This window comes from Perna viridis, chromosome 15 (genome assembly GCF_037379345.1).
Source record: "Perna viridis isolate PV_CMFRI_1.1 ecotype Kerala chromosome 15, ASM3737934v1, whole genome shotgun sequence".
Lineage (NCBI taxonomy): Eukaryota > Metazoa > Mollusca > Bivalvia > Mytilida > Mytilidae > Perna > Perna viridis.
In genome coordinates this window covers 17,999,590-18,008,313 of record NC_142459.1, presented here as the reverse complement: position 1 = coordinate 18,008,313, position 8,724 = coordinate 17,999,590, and the positions used below count along the sequence as shown (strand labels likewise).

At 31.8% G+C, this 8,724-nt stretch overlaps 1 long non-coding RNA gene across 1 annotated transcript; it reads left to right on the top strand.

Moving 5' to 3' along the window:
• Positions 1–1,177: 1,177 nt before the first annotated feature.
• Positions 1,178–8,724, top strand: LOC148597305 (uncharacterized). Its single transcript, XR_015919175.1, has 3 exons — positions 1,178–1,273; positions 1,567–1,668; positions 8,197–8,724. It is a non-coding gene; the product is annotated as an uncharacterized LOC148597305 (long non-coding RNA).

Below are 8,724 nucleotides of genomic sequence, written 5' to 3'. Positions count from 1 at the left end.
TGGTAAAGTTCTGGTATTCTATTGTAGCCTTACAGTGCTTTAGAAAGTTCATGGCATATTTCCCCGCGTCGATGGTAGCAAAGTCGGCTCGAATTTGAAAGATCACGGGTTCAATTCCTGGCTAATCAGTCGACATGTTTCAAGCTTCAAAATTGTAATTTAATTCCATTGTTTGAAGTTTTGCAAGTTTTTGTTTTCGTATACTATATATAAAATAATAATAGAACATAATATAGGGTCTGCGAGGTACTAACCTCAATCACGTGGTGCACACAAATTAACCTGCGTCCTCCACGGGCATTAATTAGATTATTTCAAATAAACCAAAAAAATATAACAGTAATTCATTATAATTTAATTTTAGTATCAGAATGTGAGGAGTAAATCAGCAAAAAAAGGTTGATGACGTGACAGTCACAGGAATAATTTGGTCTATGAGATGATGGACACAATTTTTTATCCAATCAAAAAGATTGCACATCTAAAATTAAATTATCATAAGTTAACATTTTGGTGTTTCAAGGCGTAACAAAGAGCATCAAAAGTCGATGTGTTAATACTGTTATCAGGACAAACAGGAAAAAATAGACCCACACACAACTAAGACTCGAAAGAAGCAAAATATCATGTACATAGAAACATACTTAAATGCAAAAATACCAATGACATACGTTGCTAATTTCGATATGCTGTACCCGTATTTCAGGGAGGAACCACTCCTAAGCAGGATTATAATAACATTTATGAGTGATCTAAATCCAAAATTTAATCATATACAAGAATACCAAAACCACAAATGAGCTACGCGGGTTCCAATAAAAACTGGGAGCATGGAACAGGTACAGGATCGTCTTCTGTTGTTTTTTTTTAGAAACAACCACCGGGTTTCTCATAAAATATCACATCCAGGATAGAGGAAACAGGTTCGGAAAACAATGACAATTTGAAACTCTTTTCTCATGGTGCATGACTTGATGTGCTACTTTTCAACCTCAGTATTTGCACTTTTTCGTAACAGTAATGGTAAATACTTCAACAAATATAAGAAAATAATAGATACAGTTAGTAATAAGAGTCAATAACCTAGACATGAACATCCCACATGTCCGATTCCCATTTTACATGATGTCACAATTGATATCATCAAATTGTGTCTAGTTTTACACACTTGATTTATCAGGTCTGATAACGGATTGAAATCGTTTAACGATTAATTTTCTGTGGTAAGAGAGGTAAACTTGCATAATACTTAGTTATAATTCAGAGTCCATAGGTGAGTGATATTACAAGTACATTTATCACATATTTTTCAGTCTTTTGAAAATTCGCAAGGAAAAAGTTAATTTCAACCTTTCATCAATATCAAAAACTTAACAAATATTCTAAAAGATCCTAGAGTAAATAATTTGTGGGATGGTTGTGTAGATAAATAGTATATGCATTCTATATGTTTAAAGTCGAATGAACTAGATTCGTTATTGCTGATTCTGAGATATTTCTGGTGCTACATTTTTTTCAGTGACACAAAGAAAATCTAATGATAATTGTTTTTCAATTATAAAACAGCCTATGTAAAATAAGAAAAGAAGAAAGATCACGAACTTGCGAGGTTAACCACCGCTCTAACAGGAAGTTGGCTTTGAATAACAACTTAAAATTGCTGTTCAGGTATGTCAAGCGGGACCCAATATTTTTATCACGTTAATTTTCTTAATCATTCAATTGTAAAAAAGAGAAATGTAACTAAACAGGACGTTGACATCAAACCGCAACGAAAATCGCTAACAACATATTAACCATCTATATAAAGTGATATACCAAATTTTAAATCAATCCGTATACTGAGAGCCGATAATTTGTGATTAAAAAACTGAACGGACGAACGGACCGGCGGACAAGGTGATTTTAAAAGAAGAATCCATAAAACAACGCTACATAGCTGGATCTGTGAAATGTTCCACCAAACCTCTTTCAAAACTTTTAAAATCTATACACACACTTGTCAAAGAGGGTCTCCAGTCCTACCACAACAGAAAAACAGAGGACGCTTACTCCACCAGTGCAACTGGTCCATGCTCCAATTTTGTAGTGGATTCCGAGTTCCTCATTTATTTTTGTTGTTTTATATGTTTTAGTTTAGGTATTTTATGTTTTTGTTTGGTTGTCTGTTTTCCTTGTCTGGTCTTTGTACATGGATTACATTCTTTAAATTTCCGATAAAATTTTGGGTCTCTTGATTACTCTTTTACCTATACAACCTACTAGACATAGTTAATAGACGGAATCGGTTGTCGGATTACTTTCCAGTATCATTAAAAATCATTCTTTTATGGAACGATTTTAATGCCAATGGAGCCATATTATCACCGATATATAAATACACAATCATCTCTGCTGATAATGGCGTATTTGTCTACAAGTAGTCGTTACTAATAGTGATACCAATAAATGTAAACATACACTCGCCTAAAAAAATGATAACAAATCTTTACTTCATTGCCCACTACGTCGTTACTAATAGTGCAACAAATAAATGTATATGCACATACTCCCCCAAACTAATAAACACACACACACACACACACACACACCTTGGCTACCCACGTATCACATTAATCGATCTAACTGTACATTAACAAATAATCACATTATTTACATTGATGATAACGATGAAAATAAATAAATAAATCACAATGAAAAGAAAGGAACAATACAAATTACATATCGTGATCAGTCGAAATCTACGAATTTAAAAATCCACGATCATCAGTAGTTGAAAGTACTTTGACAGGACAAAAAGAGCCAAAAAAGAGCATCGAATAGTATTTCCTTGCACGCAATGTGTCAATGGCATGTTTATTTAAGTGTAAATATTTCTAAGAATCAGGCAAAACGGGAAAAATCAGAAACTTATATGTTAAACCCCACCGTACAGACAATATAATTCACATAATAATGCTTCTTCTATTTGAAAACATTTTTTTTTTATCTGTGGATTTGCTCAGAAAATTTTCAATGGAATGTTAGGAAATGGGTTTTTGGACACAGTTATCTGCCCTTGATATGTTTTCAGTGCATTTCAAAAAAATTATATCTAATTTACCATGCTCCCACTTTTTAGAGGAGTCCGAGTTGTTCATTTGCTTTTGTTACTTTGTATGCATGATTTTAGTTACTTTATGTTCTTTGTTGTGTATGTCTGTTTTCCACATGTCTGGTCTTTGTCCCTTTGTCCATTCTTTTGATAACCGCTATAACCTTGGTTCCCTTGATTACTCACTCTTAACAAAATGATATTGAAAATCTTGTTTTTTTTCCGTGATTCTGATGGTGTAAATAGTCAAACTAAACTTTCAAAAATGCAGGGTTTTTCCATACCAATTTCACCCACTGCCTGATTCTTACAATGACTTACACTTCATTAGGATTTAAAAATTAGTTCACATAAATAAACGTGCAATAATTACTAGATAAAAGATGGCTGTTTTATAGATAACATTAGTGCTTATCCCTTTTTGATAAAACTAGACGTAAACAAAACAATTTTTATACTAGAATAGTTTGAGTCATTTTTTATAGAAATAGGTCAAAATTATTCTATCTATTGATCAATTTGCACAAACATGCTTACGTAACACAAAACTTATTTTTTCATTCTCAAAGCCAGTCATGAAGTCTTTAATTAAACTATCTGATTTTATAACGTCTCTGATAGCACCAATAAGACTGTGTTAGATGTCGCCTTCCTTTTATCTTATATTAGATTTGATACACATTGGAAACCTATTAAATTTAATCAGCGTTGTAACACCTGTTCTCTATTACAAGAACATGCATTTAACATTTGTGATAGCGTTATCACATCGTTATGGTTACCACTAACACATATTATATCATAAAATTGACCATTAACCATATCATGATGTTCAAAAATAAATGCATTAAGAAAGATCTGATTGAATAATGATTTTGCACCAGTAGATGGTATGTACTACCTATATAGAAAGAGTCATCAAGGGAACCAAGATTCTAGCGGGAATCAAAAGAATGTATTCCAGGGAAAAAGACCAGACATGGAAAACAGACAAACACGGCAAAGAACATAAAGTAAATGAAATAATGTATATAAGCGACACAAATAAACGAGCAACTCGGACTCCACTAAAATCTGGGAACATGGACCAGGTACACCGGTATGGTAAGCTTCCTCTGCTTTTCTAGAAACACCCGCCGAGTTGCTCATGAAAAGTCAAGTCAGGGGTAGACAAAAGAGGAAATGTATGTTACTGGTTTGTACTTTGTTGAAATGTCATAATGTTCTCTCTGTACAGTTTGTTTGTTTGTTGGGGTTTAACGCCCAAGTAGCAATATTTCAGCTATATTCAGGAGATGAACATGAAATGGATGATAAAATAAACATAAAATGATGATGAAATTAAAACAAAATGGAATGGGGCACAAGGGTAATGGGGTCGAGAAATTTTGATTGCCACTGGAAATAGGGAGAGGTGGGTAGGGTCGGATAATTTAGCCTCCTGTGGCGGAGCCCTATGGTTCCTAATCCGGGAGAATACCTCAGTAGGGTTTTTTTTAACGTGCGAGGAATGTGGCATCTTTCCCAACTCGGTGCACCAATTTTGATTAATATGACAAATAGAATCTGATATAGTTCGTGGTCAGAAAAGTCTGAATACTTTAAAATATACGAAAATACCAATCGTATATATATAAATATATACAATGTGTATATATATATATATATATATATATATATATATATATATATATATATATATATATATATATATATATATTACAAATTCGTATTAATGAAATTCTGAAGAAAAGAAAGATCATGGTCACGTAAGACAAGTAGTCTTCATATACAAATTATCTTTACAAATGTACAACATGGGGTATTAAACATTTTATATAGATAGCAGTGTTTTATCGAATGTTTCCAGTGTAATAATTTCGATAATTCACACTGTGAAATAAATTTGGTTATTTCACTTTCGGATGACCTCCCGCCAACACGTCACAACTTTGATATTAATCCGCCATTAACAGGATTTAAAATCATGTTAAAAATATCGATAAATTATGAAGAAAATCTGTATAATAAATAGGATAATCAATTCGTTATCATGAATAACCAAAATATGATAACTCGTGCCAAGAATGCTAGAGGATTTAACTCGTGCGCGGAACAAGTTCCGCACACTCGTTAAATCTAAGCGTTCGTCGGACCCCGAGTGATAATATTTTGGTTATTCACTCTTTCAAATTAATTATCCTATGAGTCTTTTTAGCTATGTATTTGCTGAATACAGACGGTTGCTAAAACAGATGTAATACGTTAAAGCAAACAAAATCTGTATTGAATTTAGAGTAATACGAAGCATTATTTAGAGTTGGATATTTGCTTAAAATGTAATTTAAGACAATAGTAGTTCTTTATTTTTGTTATTACATAGACAAATTATGTTCAATATAAACCTTCTATGATATCAATCCTAAAATATATTGCCTTGTGTATTACCTAATCAGAAGAAGTCATGGCGGTTTGCTATCTGTGGAATTAATTTGAACTCAGTATTTTCCCATTTAACCCTAGGGTTTAATAAAATGTGTTTTGAGTATCTGCCTTTGGAAGAATCATGCAAACTAGAATCACGTTATTTAACCAAAAAGGTCACATATTTCTTTTCGTCTAAGTTAACTTTTTGCATTTTTAGGATCAGCTAAACTAGAGTCTCCCATGAGATTAGATCGTTCACCTGACGTATTAATTACCTTTCTAGAGCAATATTACTAACAATAAGTCGCCTTACAACTTTGAACAATGTACAATTTGTTAGGGTGTATCATAAAAGCGATTTTATGTTATTTTTCTTGAAAATTGTGGTTTTTAAGATAGTTACTTAAAATTGCAGAAACGTCATTTCAAGAGATATAACACTAACATAAAGTAATCAAATTCAAGTCAATTAGGACTTTTGTTAAAATCCTTATATAAATTGAAGTTTTCTCCATGTCAATAATAATTTTTAAGATATTAGCTCCAAAAAAAAAAAAAAAAAAAAAAATAAAAAGAAAGAAAAAAAGAAAAATAAGATAAAGAATGTCATTATTAGCTTTTCAAGGCTTATCAAGGCCTACACCTTTAACCGTGTAAAGATCATGTCTACATTAAAAAATTTGTTCTATCCATTATGGATTTTAAGGTATTGACATAAACTGCTAAAAAAGAAAGAAAAAACGAATGATTTACCTCTGAAGGGCAATAAATCTAACAAGAAGTAATTTTACAACTTTGATTTAAATGAAACGTTTCTAGGTCTTTTATAATGATCATTTCATCAATTAATTTTTTGTTTTTTTTTATTGATTTCATAATGTTGGCTGAATCTGAAAAAAAAGTCATTTTTCTTTTTTCAAGGGGAAGGCAATTATTCTAACAAGGAAATTAGCCTACAACTTTAACCAAATGAAGACTTTTGTAGAAAGAAGAAGATCACTTATTTTCTAATATCTCTAACTCTATATACATAGACCTTGACCTATGTGTCTTAAAAATAGCAACGGAGACTGTTTTATGCTTGACCTATTTAATCGACAAAAATAGTACATATTCTAAGGATTTTGGTACAATAAAATTGGTAATAATTTACGGAGAATGTTTTGTTATAACAGTTAACAAAGACAGACGCCAAGTGGTGACAAAAGCTCACATGACCTTTGGGCAGATGAACACCTTCTGGTAATTCATATATTGCTTCAATGAAACAAATTTGTCGTGGATGATAAGGCATAAATTAATTTTAAAATAAGAATTAAAATTAAATCGATTGTTTCTGTTATTATTCCCTATCGGAAGAAAAAATATATAATATATTTTTTGAATTTACAAAACATTCTAAACTACCTATCGAAAATGGAAATAAGTGATTTTTCGACCCAGAATAAGACCTGCTTAATTCTTAGATGGACGGCTTCTTTTAAAAAATTGCTTGTGCTGCTCATAGCTAAAACACAATAAATGGTAACAAATTAAAGTGAAAATATTTCAAACTTTGAAAGTAATAACCAAATACTCATAATCTATAAAATCTATTTTGATATGTATTACTATTTATGGTAGAAATTAACAATGCACTAAGATGTAATAATTCAACATTATATTAGGTAATCAGATAAACGTATAAAATGAACAGTTTGCTTTTTTTGAGAAATTGAGATGTGGATAAACTACATGTACACTCCTTGAACTGATCCGTGCAACGATTTGACGGATCGATGATTGTTGACTGATTGATCGCTGGCGGATCGATGACCGGTGATCGGTGACCGATCTGATTGCAGTTTTGTTATGTAAAATGACATAATATCTGTTTTGAATAAAAGAAATGTAAAATAAAGGTACAAATCGATGTTTAAATCTATTACATTATGTAAATATATGTACAACTAACAAAGAAAACAAAAAATAATAATGAAATAAACAATAAAATACATTGACCGCTCTGTGGTCACGTGATGCGCTCACCAGTTAAATGGATTGGTTTGACAGATCGATGACTGACCGGAAACTGATCAGTAATCGATGACCGATCGCCAGTTTTATTGCACGGATCGGTTCAGGTATGTACATATTCATAATAAAAACTCACTAATATTTTCGATTTACAAATTCAAAATTTCAAATAATTTGTAAAAATGTTTTATTATACGCGTATTCAAAACATCCCCTAGTGAAACTGCAGGAATTTGTGCCTCTGCTGTGGCAATGGAGGTTAGTTTCTAAACAGCCAAGTCAAATCAAAGATATTTAATTTCATAGTTTTCTAAAAGTAATATGGCGGTCAGGATGCATATTGTCGAATTAAAATTGCTGGCTGCTATCTACATTATTGTAAATTAATGAGTCATAGTAAAGTACCAAACCAGGTGAAACAAAAAATTCATCACTGGTTCCAGATGGTTAAGCTCGAATATGATTGGACGATTTAGAAAATCAGAAACTAAAATATTGGCATCCTTTTATTACAGTAAGAAAACAAAAGTTGAGTCCACAAACCTAGATTCCTATGTTAGCATAAAGCGTAAAATATTTGCTCTTATAGACTAGGTACTTTCTAATACAAAAGAAATACTATAATTGCCTCTGTAAATTTGTTTTATTTTCACTTTCAGTTTACCTCTATGTTACTGGAGTATATAGGACAACTATCTCGCTCTGTTGAGTTTAATGGTGTTTTTGGTGCCAACGCAGCCTGCCTTGTGGTGAGAGGGTTTCATTGTCGATCATTTTTATCCCGATGGTTTTGTTGTCTCTTTGACGTATTCACCATATCCATCCTCGTTATAACCATGTACTTAATGATGTAGACCTAAGGTAAGGGACACAACCCTTAAGAATCATTGGAACGCTTGTATTCGGCATTTTACATCAATCTTATGTAATCATCCAATTAACTCGGATTCATTTTATTCTGCTTCAAACGAAAGCTTGAGAGGCTTTAGAGAAATTGAATATGATACAAACATATCACTGATTTCATATGTTACGTCCCTTACCCTAAGTCTACCTCCTTAATACAAAGAGAAACGCACCTCTCATGCTTATTTCTATGAAATACAAAATTCAGATGAGATATTTTTTTTTTAAATGAGATTGAAGATGAACTAAAACGTTTACATTTTAGTGGATTTCATAGTATC